We start from the raw sequence: 12,851 nt of genomic DNA on the forward strand, positions 1-12,851 counted from the left end.
GCAAAATCGCTCCCTCATCCTACCAGGCTAGATAGGAGAGTCAGTCATTTATCGAATCCCAACCTGAAAGTCCTGGGCAAGAGAAGTCTAGGTCCGGTGAAGAGAAGAACACGGGAAATCCCTGCTCCGGGCTGCGCTGCACCTACGCGGGTGTCCAGGTGGGACGTGGGCAGGTGCGTGAGCTCAGTGTATGCGTGTATGCATGTGTGCGCGCGCGTGTGATTGTGTGTGTGTGTGTGTGTGTGTGTGTGTGTGTGTGTGTGTGTGTGTCTCGGAGCAGGCGAGGACTCTGGGACCGGACCCGGCACCTCCGCCCGCTTTGCCCCGCTGGCCCTGCGCCCGGCCGGTGGCTCCTTACCTGGAAGAGCGGCGTTTCCCTCCTTCAGCCCCAGCGCCGCATTGACACTGCAGATGGTGCCTGTACCGCTGCCTCTCGCCCTCCTCAGAACGTGTGCGTGTGCGCGCGTGTGGCTGCCTCCTTCAGCCCCAGCCCCGAACGCAAATACTCCACCGAGGCACGGGGAAGCCACGAGCAGCAGAGGAAAACGGAGGGGGCCAAATCAGAGCTTGCCGGGCTTGACAGCTCCTCTTGCAATGTCCAAGGTGGGCGTAATGTCCAACAAAAAGGTCAGAAAATGTGGATCGATTCCAAGCACCCCTTTCCTCCACCCAGCCCCGGAGCCCAAGCAGCGACAGTGCTCTCAGGGGCTGCGGCGGCGACGCGGGGCTGCCCCCCTTCGTCCCCACCCCCGCGGGCTGAATGTCCTTGATGCCAAGCGGGCACGGCGGCGTCACTCCGCGCCGCCCATGCTAGCCGGGTCGGGCCGCTGCCCTGGCGCGGCGGTGAGTGCGTTGGGGACCCGCCGGGGAGCGCTCTCTGAGCCTCTGCGCGCCACCCTGCGTAGTGGCGGCCACCCCCTAGCAGCTCAGGGCTGGCTGCGCCGCTGTTACCCCCACCCCTGCCCGGGGACTAGCCGGGCAATGCCCAGGGTCCGGGGTTGGGGGCCGCGGGAGCCGCCGGCTGCTCCCCGGGGAGGCGCGGAGCTGCGGTAATAGCAGCGACGGCGGCGGCTGGCGCTGCGGCGGCCAAGAGTGCGGCCGTGGTCCAAGCCGAGCCTCCCGGGCGCGCCCCCGGCCCCCCGGGCGGGCTGCTCGCAAAGTTTGCAGGGGGCAGGGAGCGGGGCCGCCGCTGGCTCGGCCGCCGCCGGAGCTCCCGGGCTGCCTGCTGCCGCCGCGGCTCGCTGCTGCTGTGCATTGAAGCCCGGCCAAGCGCTGCAAAAACTCCAGCTGCCTGGCGCTCTCTGGGTCCTCCTCTCCTCCCTCCCGCCCTCCCTGCTTCCCTTCCTCCCTCCCTCTCCTCGCCTCCTCCCCCTCCCCGCCGCCCGCGGCCCGCCGCCGCCGCCGCCGCCGCCGCCGCTCCCTCTCTGGCTCGCTCACTGGCTCGGAGCTCGCGGCTGACATCTAGACCGAGGTAGAACGGCCGGCAGAGGGGGCAGGGGGCGCTTTCCTGCACGTTGACGCCGCAGGCTCGCCCGCTCTCCCCAGAGTGGACGTTTGCAGACACCCCCTGGGTCTTTCGAGCCACCCTGATGGTGGCGACATAGGGCAGAGTGGCGCATATATGGTGACACCAAGTAAGCTTGGATTGAGGCACCCTCCCGCGCAGGCATGTGGGGACAGGCTGTCAGAGGCACTTTCGGGTATTCCTAACAGACACCTGCCAAAACATACACCCATCCCTAAACGATAATTCTGGTCCAGCCCTATTCCCCTCCCTCCCCAACCAAGGTACCCTACAGACCACTAGAGAATGCCCAAGCCCAAGTCTTCTAGTCCTAAAAAAGAAATGAAGCCCCAAAGCTTCCTGGGGAACCTGATATGTCCAGAGGCTGACCTTGCTTCTCTGTTTCTGAAGCCCCAGGTCCTGGACCATAGCCCAAACATATACCAGACAATGCTAACGTCAGAGTACTTTTGGATGCCCGAAGAAAGAAACCCCAAGGTTGCTTAAGTTGAGACAGCATCTGGGAGACAAGAAATAGGTGAGGAAAGGAAGCAGATAGCACTATCTAGAATATCTCTGCATAGACCACTTCCCACCAAGATGCCCAACCATTAAAAACAAACAAACCAGAAGGCCCACCTGTGTGTCTGTCCAACTCTGTAAGCCTACTTCTGCCTTAGTTCCGGGAAAATGGCATTGGCAGCCATGTCCACTGAGAGTAGCCAGTGATGAAAGAAGTGTCAAGCCACTCATAGTCTCAAGACTCTGGTTTGGGACGCCCAACCCACTTACCCGTGCCTTTTCTTCATCTTAGCTTTCCTCAACCCCAGCAACTCCCAGCAAATATCTGTCCCTCTCATCCAAACCTCTCAGAAGCTACTTATCAGGAGATGACTGACAGCTGTATGAATGACTCCTCCTTCCTATAGGGGTTATATTTTCACAGAAATCAAAGTTATAAACTGGGTGGACTTTGATATGAGCTGTGAGCTGACACGTTATACAAGGCCTGGGGGCAGGCAGCATGTGTGGGTAGGCCTGGGCTTACCCACACAGGACCTGGTTGAAATTGCTCTCCCCAGAAGGAGGCAATGAATTAAATGTGTGCAGGAGAAAGACAGACATTGTTACAGTTAAAGGGTGTTCCAGGAGACAGCATGGAGCCCGGTTAGGCTCTGGTTGTCCACTGCGCACGGCAAGGCCCAGAAAACAGCAAGGGTTATCTTATTAGCTCCCCTTAATGCATTGATCTGGCTCCTCTCTTCTCAGAAACTCTGGATCCCCGACTCAAGATAAAGCACACAATATCAAGTTAGTTTCCGAAGCCCAGAGAAACACATAACAATAATTCCGTGTTGCTGCTGTTGCTTTGACATGCTTCCAGAACCGAGCAAGCCCCGGGGCCCAATGTCTGTCTAACATGAGACGGCAGAGACACCTGGCATGCAAAATCAGAGGAAGTTGTCCCCGCGGGTCTGCGTAAGGCTTGTCTCACCTGGACCCAAACCTCTAAAATTGGCACATGACAGCACCCCAACTGGCTCATCCTAGAAGTGGCAGCTTAGGAAGTCCTACAGAAAACCTTTCCAGGCTACTTAAATAATGTGCTTCACTAAAGGTATACACAAGACCTTTTCAAACACAACTGTCACTCAGCTACAGGGGACTTCTGTAAAAACGCTGAAAGGGAGAGGAAGAGAGGACTAACCCCCTTCTCGGTCAATCATCAATCATCCCAGCAAGTGTTTTTAATACTGCCTGGTTGTCTTTTCTATTCCTTGTAGTGTGTGTGTGTGTGTGTGTGTGTGTGTGTGTGTGTGCAAATTCCAGTCCCAATGTCCTGATGGATGGACAGGAAGTCAAAGATTTTTTTTCCAGAGGCAGCAAACAAAGTGTGTTTATTATCCTTTATCTCCTGCCTGGTGTGGGGTGTCATTTATTTTCATTCAGAGGAATGAATACCGCGTGGTACCTGAAGAGTAATGACGGAGCTCAGCGACAGGGAAAGAGCGTGCAGAAAGCTGGAGCCACAAAGGGCAGGTGCAGCCCCTGCCAGCCCTCCCGTTCTTAATGGGACCTTCCTGCACACTGCCTTTTGCTTCCCTGGCTCCCACTGAATACCACAGGAGGAAGGCAGGCTTCATACCATTGTAAGGAATGGCAGAAAGGGTCAAAATAGCCACAGCAAGAGACCTGCGGGCCTATTGAATGTCCCCTCAAGTCCAGAGTGGGGCGGGGGTTGAGAAGGCAGACTGACCTGCTCCTTGACTCTGGTACTCACCATCACTATCATTTTGCACAGGTCATGTGCCCTCAGTCGCGCTCCCTCCCTCCCTCCCCGGCCACATTTTTGCGTTCTGGTTGCAGTGGCATTCAAACGAAATACAACCCCTGTGAGCGTGATTTGGAATTCTAACGCAATGCACGTGGAAGGAGCGTGTCCTCCCTGTCATAGGAAAGTATTCTTTTCTCCAGTGGTACAATCCAGGGGGGCAGGCACTTTGCTGTCCTGACTCTTCCCCATGAATCAACAGCCGGGCAAAGCCAGCGTCGTGCAATGGTCCACGTCATGGCCCTGCACTCGCGACAAGCCCTCTAGCTCTTCTGCTAGCTCTTTCTAGCTCTGCCACCCCCACCAGCTGATGAGGGGTGAAGACAGACATACTCTGGGTAGTCTAGCCGGTCCCTGCTTTCGATGGGTCTGTGACTCGCTCACTGCATCCCTGGCCTGGTGGCAGAGCTGGGTAGGTCAGCGCCTGGCCCCATGGCCACAAGAGGGAGGAGTTAAATGGTGTATTGCTTCATAGAGCCCTATTTTTCTAAAGAAGCTATTTTTGTGAGATTTTGATGGCTCATCTCTCGTGACTGAATAAAGGGACCAGGTTTAAGAGGAGAGAGAAGACTCCTAAATTCCTCTCACTTAATTATGACCATTTTATTAGTTTAGGAACAGAGACAAAGCCAGGTTTGTTTATTAAACAATTTCCCAGAGTCTGGTGGTGCTACAGAGACATCTTTCTCCCAAGAGCTGTCCCATAGCTGGGTCCTGCTCTATGCTCAGGATAAAAACCTCTGGCCAAAGGCTGCTTGAAAACCTACATTGTGGCGCCACCTGCAGGAGAGCATAATTATCGACTTCATCCCAAATCGTAGACAAGAATAGGAAATCCTAGCCTGCCCAAACCAATGGGGCAGCGTTGTAGACAGAAAGCAGGTGGCCCTGCCACCATCAGGACCTGTCACAAGATGTCCCCCATACACTCCAGCAGCCTTTGATGTGCGTGTTCCTTGGCAACTGCTCTTTCAAAGATCGACAGCAGCTTTACAGCTTCTCAATCCATTCAAACTTATTTTTTCCTCATGTCACTAAGGAGCTAAGTAAGCCTAGAACACAGGGGTCTATCTTCTAGATGCTGAGCCATAGGACAGAGAAATGGTTTCCTTTGGGGAGGGTGGGGATGGCGCATCCCTGTCACCATAGTTGTGATAGTCTTAGGATCCAAAGGGTTCCCTTTTCACTATCCCATGGAAATAGATGACAATGCAGACGTTAGCATCCGTGCCTCACTCCCCTCTACTCATCTAAGGCTTTGTCCGCCCACCACTGTCAGCTCCCTCTGGGACTCCTCCATGAGGTAAGAGACCCTGCCCCCTGACCTGTGGCAACTGTACTTTGGAGCTGAATGTGTTATTTTCCAAAGGTCTCTATTACATGCACTGTCCATCAGTCACTTGGTAGGAAAACATCTTGGTGTTATCAGCCATGCCTCTGCCTGTCTCTATTGTTGCTAACAGCCAGTGTTGCAGCTTTGCTATGGCTTGTTGGACTGCACAGGGAGGGTACAAAGCTATGGCTTGTTGGACTGCACAGGGAGGGTACAAAGACAGAGAAGATGCCCCTCATCAGACCCTACATGTGCACAGACACTGGGGATCTTGGTTGTCTGGTCCCAGGAGCAGTTCCTATGTGCCTCAACCACTCCTTTCTAGCCTTCTTCATCTACTCTGTCGAATTCTTTCTCTCTCAACCAACTGGCGAACTATCTCTTTGATAATGAAGATGAAAAGTTAGAAGATGCAGTGGTGTGGAAAGAGATGGGAGAAGGATGAGAATGGCCCCAAGTCTATTGGTCAGAAACAGCAGGGTCCCAGATCTGGCAAGCTTCCAGTCTTTCTTCAAAAAGAAAGTATAAACACTTGATTGCAGCCTCGGCATCTTCCAGAGAGGTTCAGGGCTCTCCAGGGCAGGGATGCAGGGATCCGATGGTGTTTCACAGGAGCAAGTTGGAAGTGACTTGCCATGCAGTAATACATGCCCGATACAGTGAGGTAAGGGAGAACAGGTCATTTGCTGGGCCTCTTAACCTTTCACTCTCATTATCTGAACCCACTTGGCTTTAGGATAATGAAGAAGGGGGGGCATGTTTCACACATGATATCCTGATACGGGACAGGACTGAACTCCTATACACACCCAGCCGGGACCTCCCTGCAGGGATCTGGGGTCAAGCTTCTCAACACATCTCACTGTGTTAAATGAAAACGACAAAACCAGACCAAGGGTCTGGGAAGCAAAATACAGGGAACGTTAAAGTCCAGCATTCACTTGAAGTGGGCTGTCATCAGTTCCAGACTGTCAGCAATCAGAGACGTCCAGGAGCGATGCAGAAGGCCTGCTAGGTCCTATTCATTTTAATGAGCTGTCTGGCTCCAGCCCCTGACCGAGAGCCTTCTGAAAACCAGCTTGAGTAGGACCCCAGTGTGAGACCTTGTGTCTGCAGAACACTACTCCCCTTGGGGCCTCTCTCCTAAAGCTTTGCCTGTAGATGATCTTGATCCTCATCACACCACAAGGGAAAAGGGTAGACAATGGCCAGTACTTATGGATAGAAGGCACAATAAAGACCAGGGAATGCCAGACTAGTAGTTTGATTTTCCTTCCCACATTTTCGCCTAAGAATGTCTTTATACCTTCTCTACTCCATCCTGGGAAATTTGTGGAGATCTCAGGAGGATGCCAGGGTCATCAGTAGGGCCAAGACCTGCACAAGGGCCAGAGAAGAGCTACACATGGTGGTACACATCCACAGGTTCAGCACTTAGGAGGCTGAGGCAGGAGAGTGCTGACTTCAAGGTCATTCTGGGTAACATAGCCAGTTGTACATGAGCTGGGACTAAATAGCAAGACCCTTCCTCAGCCCCTCACTCCCAACACATACCAAAAACCAAAGGTTGGGGAGAGAGGGAAAAAGGGGGGGAAAGAAGCAGAGAGAGAGAGAGAGAGAGAGAGAGAGAGAGAGAGAGAGAGAGAGAGAGAGAATGGGGAATAACAACTGTCTGTCTCAGAAAGGATTCTCCTTCAAGTCTCAACCCAGAGTAACTCTTTCCCCTTTACTGTCTCCCTCCAGGACTCTGAGGCAGGCCCCATTCTTTGCCTCTGTTCTCCTGAAGTCCATTTTCTTTTCTTGCTTTTGGAGGAGTTCCTCCTAAGGCTCCTCTGCTGACAGATTGGCAAAGGGCATACATTACTCGGAATTCAGTGACAGGTGTCCAGGCACAATGGTGTGTGGAACATATAAGGACAGGGGAAAGCAATCATGCCCATCTTTCGCCATCTCTGCACCCAGTGAGGCCATGCTGGCAGCTGGAAATCAGACACTGTGGAAATATTTACACCATGACTATTGCATACATCACAAATGGGGACTGTTTTAGCAAACATCAGCTGGCATAGCATTAAAGAGGACCAACGACAGGCTTCGATACAGAGGTTTGGTCCAGATTAGCCTACCCTGCCAGGCATTCAGGTGCCTGGTAACAGATTCCATCTGTGCTAGTTCACCTTCTGTTGCTACACTATAATAGCCACGGTTAAGTAACTTTATAAAGAAAAGAGGTCTATTAAGGCTCTTAGTTCTGTAGGTTCGAGAGCACAGTGCCAGCACTAGCTCAGTTCTGGAGAGGATCCCACAGTGAATACCATCACAAGTATCAGAGCACAAAAAAGAGAGAGAAGTCACATCACCGGTGGAAAGTCAAAGAGACGGGGGAACAGCCACATTTGTTCCCTTTTAACAACACTCTTGAGGGAACTAATTCGGGTGTCCCAGGAGAACTGCAATGCTTCCTCTAGGCAAAGGTTCCAGTGCCCTGAAGACTTCCCACAAGGCTCTACTTCTTGTCAGTCTGCCCCAACAATACTTGCCCACTGGTGACCAAACCTATAAACCTGTTCAAATGGGATCCAGTCATAATATAATTGGAGGTGTCAACAGCACCAACCCAACTCAGCATCATGGTAGCCACAGTGAGTGTTCTATTCTTCCCACATATCACTTTTAAAGAAAACATTTTAACATATACTCTTTCTATGTGCTGCTTTTCCAAGCCTAGTATTTAAAGGAATGCATTCTTGCTCTATCAAGTGACTGTGATTTATTTTTCTCCAATCAACAAACCAAGGCAAAGAATATATTGACATTATCTGTCTTAGGTTACACAGGAAGCTCAATGTGTAAATCTGTTAATGGATGCTGTATTGGTTCCTTTTCTATTGCTGTGAGAAAACACCATAACCAAGTCTATTTATAGAAGCAAGGGTTTATTTGGGCTTATGGTTCCAGAAAGATAAGAGTCCATCACTATTGTGTTGTGGAAGCCAAGCATCAGGCAGGCATGAAGCAGTCATCTGAGCATTCCCATCTTACACCACAGGCAGGAAACAGAGAGAAAACTTTGAATGGCTTGTAGTCTTGAAACCTTAAAGCCTACCCCCAGTTGGCATACTTCTTTCAGGAAGGCCACATCTCCTAAACATACCCAAAACAGCGCCACCAACTGGCTGCCAAGTACTCAAACATCTGAGCCTATGGGGGACATTCTCATTCAAAGTACCACAGGCACCTCTCATTTATTCCCCCCACTCAGACTTATGATTAATATCCAAGGTTCGGCATCAATTCTGTTTTTTTTTCCCTGTGAATACTACTATTACAATTATGGTATACCATGAAATAGAATACTGTGCAGATATCTAATGAGATGAAGTTAATATATGTGTTTCTGTTCTGCAGAAAAACAATGGCTTGGTAAATGTATTTGCATATTTTCAAGTATACAGGAAGTGTGTTCCTATCTCTATAGATCTGCATATACATAGAGTACTCTGAAATAATGCACTGAAAAGTTCAACAGGAAATAGAGAGACGGGAATGCATACTTCATTGTTTTATTACAAATTTTATTAATATCCTTTGTTCTTTTTGGCATTTTACCATGTGAAAAAAACTGCATTCTCAATTTTTTTAAGCAGCTTATTTAAAAGTGAACAAAACAAATGCTGCTGCTAAAAACATCTTCATCGCACTACCAGCCCTCTGTGCTCTCACTTCCGAGCCCAGCCAACCACTCCTCCATCCCATCTGCATCTTGCTCAGGGCTGTCTTTGTTCTACCTCCCTACTCCCTGCTCCAAGCTGCTCCTCTATTGGAGATCACTCAGCAGGTTGTCTGCCTGAGCAAAGAAGTCCTCATCTTGTCACCTAACGACCAGTCTGCAGTCAACTTGACCTGAGGATTTCTTCTTGATGCTAGATGGATCAGGGGGAATTGCATAAATACATCAGAATGGCATTTTCCCACACCAGAACAAGTCACCTTAGGGTGAGAGAAAGGAAATATTCTTTTGTAGCAGGGTTGGGAACTTGAAGAAAGTAACACCCAAACATGATATGGATATAAAATATGAGAAAGTAAAACAAAAATTAGTTACTAATGTAAGAAAGCATTGTTTCAAATGGTAGAATAGAAGGAAAGCCAAAGACAGTTAAATATTACTCTATTACTACAAAAGGGAAAACAATGTAAATTCTGTAAAGTCCATGAACATACACATAGTCCAGCAATGGACCAATTCCTTAGTGAGAGGGTGTTAACTTGGTGGTTCAAGGCAAGACTTGGTTCATCACTAGGGATAAGCCTGAGACTGCTGTCTTCATCAGTTGGCAACTAATAAAAAAGCATATACTAGGTGGCTTTAAAAAAAAACAGATGTTTATTTCCTAATATTCTGAGCCTGGAAGTCTAAGATGAGTACCAGCATTGGGTGGATTCTTGGTAAGGACAGTACTCCTGACCATGACCTCCCATGGCTTTTCTTTGGTTCATGGAGAGAGGAGAAAAGGGAAAGATGAGAAAGAGAATGATCTTAAGTATCTCTTCATTTTTCATAAGGACATGAATCCCACCATAAGTGGATTCTTTACCCCACAAGACCATATTCCAAACCCTATCACCTACAAAGACTTCATCTCCAAGTACCATCAGTGTTTGGGGCTTCAGGCTGCACTATATAAACGTAGGAGCATCACAAACAATTATTCCAAAGCAGTCACAAAAATGAACTCTGTTCATTAGTCTCATGTCATGACTCAGTAAGCCTGTAACTCTTGAAGATAAAGAAAACATAGGAGGGTTGGAGAGGTTGTTCAGTGTTTAACACTGGCTGTTCTTTCAGAGGACCCAGATTTGATTCTCAGAAGCCACATGGTGGCTACTTCCATCATAACTGCAGTCACAGGAGATCTGACACCCTCTCTAAGCATAGACCACAGGCACATGTGTGGTACACAGACATGCAAGCAAAACTCCCACACGCATGAAGTGAGAAAAATTAAAAGTTTAAACATGAAGTTGGGGTGGTGGTATCTGAGAGGAGGGTAGTGGGGAAGGAATACATTGTGTGAAGTCCTCCTAAAACAAATTAAAAAAAACCACACAAAACATTTTTAAAAAGAAAATATGAAAGAGGATATCTGAATTGTATCAGGTATCTGATGAATAAAAGTTTGGAAGAAGATGGGTTATGTGGACTAAGAGATGAATGGGCTCAATGGTAAAATCTCGAAGAGGTTCACAGATACATCAGCGACAGCATGAAGGACAGTTTCCTTGGGATAGACATTCTTGAACTGATCCTATTTAACACAATTACTAGTGACTTTGATGAAGACAGACGAGACATGGTTATCAAATTTGTCTAGACTACACTAAAGCTATGGAACGTGAGTGTTGTAACTCTTTGCTCAGAGAAAAAAGAAACTTTGGATTTGGGATGCCTTCGGTGTTCATTGGGAAGTTTGGTATTGACATGAGGCCTCGTGCTGAGAAAGGGAAAAAGGGAGGAAGCTGAGCACATCCGAGTTGGCAGTGCCGGAAAGACAGCATTTAGTAATAGGGAGAAGTTTGCAGTGCGAGGCAGGAAGGGAAGCTCGGGCGGGGTGGGGGCGGGGGGCTGCCAGGCAGGAGGAAGGCTGGGAGGGCAGGGAGACCGCAGTCGCTGTCACTAGATTTCTGGGAAGTCCTTCACAGTGAGTAATGATGAACCAGATGTCCTCATTTTCTGCCTCTCAGAGAGGCCATCAGTTAAGAACTCCACATTTTCAACCCTTTGAGGGGATGATCTTGCTTTCTTTTAGATACATTGTCAAGTTCCAGTAAGACGTCTCATTATCTTTCTCCTGCAGGTGTATGACCAGAGCTTCGCAATGAAGAGCACACTCCGCTTTCAAATCAATCAGGAAGCCCCCGAAAAATGGCCACCTGAGATGGACACACCCATCTATACACAGGTGTAGAGAACAGCTTTGCAAATAAAGTGCCAAGGAGATATTACGACGAGCTGAGACCTATTGTACGCTCAATATGAGTCACCCCGGGATGCTGCCAAGGTCAATTGGATGTCAGGTACATTAACAAAGAGTGGAGTCCCGGAGGGAGTGGTGGCCACTGCTCCACTTTGAGATGAGTCATCCATGCAGCCCAAGGCCTTCTATTTTATGATAAATCTGAGCACGTTCAGGGGAGAGTGGCCCAACTCAAGAGAAAATTAAAAACCTAGATATATTTGAGAAAATAAAAGGAACCCATACTGTTCAACTTCAAAAAGTAAGACTCAGGGAAACATGAGGTTTCAGACATTTGAAGGGCTGTCAAGGGGGTGGATTGTAGTATCAGTTTCACACAACTACAAGCTACATAAGCAAGATCAATGAGTACAATTTGTTTATGTAGAGCCATTTAGGCTCCATAGGAGGAATGTCTTTCTAGGAGTCCGAGCTCTCTGAAGGAATAGATTTCCTGGAGTGGCTCTGAGCTCTCCATCATTTGACATGTTCGGGGAGGAAGTGAGTAATGATGAAGTAGAGATGGGTATTTGGGCTAATGGCCATCTCTAGTCTGGTGACATCATGCGTTTTAGCTGTTTTGTGTCTACTGCTGTATCTGCCACGGTGCCATATGCTCACAGATACTGCTGTATCTGTCACAGTACCGTTGACTTAGGAGATATCTATGGGCTTCCACTACAATGTGTACGAGGTCACATTTAAGGGAGATAACCACTACCCTGCCCAAGATCTCCACTAAGGATGGAACTCAGGGATGCTACTACTGAACAGTCTGGAAGGAGCGAGAGGAATTGCCTCAGGTAAACCTGTCTCTTCCCTACCTGGATTGTCCACGTCTTCCTTAGAAATGCCACCTCTGCCCAGTCAATGCTGCCCTGTATGAAGCCACTTCTTCATCACTTCCCCCTGAATACTTACATAACCCAGTTCAGGATTCTCAATTTTTCTCAGTAGTTTCCGTGACTGCTAGTTTTAACTGTCCATCTGACCCACATAGAGTCACCCAGGAAAGAGTCCCAGTGAGAGACATTTAGATTAGACTGACCCGTGAGAACATCTGTAAGAGAGGATCTTAATTGCACCATTGAGGAAGGGAAACCTGCCCACCACTGGCAGCATCCCTCCCTCCATTTCGGACCCTGGACCGTATAAGAGGGGAGGGTGTGAGCTGAGCACTAACATGCGTGCATCAATCCACTGCTCTCTGCTTTTGACTGTGGATGTACTCTGACCAGTTTCAGTTCTTGTGACCTTGACGTCCCTAGAATCATGGATTATAACCTGGAATTGTGAGTAAAATCAACCCTTCTTCCCTGAAGTGCTCTGTTGGGTTATTTTATCACAGACACAGAAAACTAAGCTAAGACAATTTCTAAGCCCACCTTGCATTCCATGTAACTCAGGGTCCTGTCTTTCTTCTGTGTGGGACCCAGATGGATTTGCCTTCCCATGGACTTGGCAGCTTCTCCTTTCCCCAGCAGTACCCATTCTACCCCTCCATCCCTACCCCCTTTATCCATAAGAACTTTTTATAGTCAACAAGGGTCTGAGAACCAAGCTGAGCACCTAGCAACTCAGAGAGATCTCTGGTAGTGGAAATCAGGTCATTTTATACCAATTTACTCTAGGAACCTGGAGCCTGGGGGCGGAGTGGGTGTTGTC

General features: G+C 49.0%; 1 protein-coding gene across 5 annotated transcripts in view; it reads right to left on the reverse strand.

Moving 5' to 3' along the window:
- Window positions 1-1,058, reverse strand: part of Plxna4 (plexin A4) — a 450,745-nt gene extending 449,687 nt beyond the window's left edge. For all 5 annotated transcript variants that reach the window (XM_050147953.1, XM_050147954.1, XM_050147955.1 and 2 more), the window contains exon 1: window positions 359-1,058. The gene's annotated coding sequence lies outside the window, so the exon portion shown is untranslated. The remainder of the gene's footprint in view (window positions 1-358) is intronic.
- Between the last annotated feature and the right edge of the window lie 11,793 nt (window positions 1,059-12,851).

This window comes from Alexandromys fortis, unplaced genomic scaffold (assembly GCF_014885135.2).
Source record: "Alexandromys fortis isolate MF-2015 unplaced genomic scaffold, M_Fortis_MF-2015_v1.1 scaffold_57, whole genome shotgun sequence".
Taxonomy (NCBI): Eukaryota; Metazoa; Chordata; class Mammalia; order Rodentia; family Cricetidae; genus Alexandromys; species Alexandromys fortis.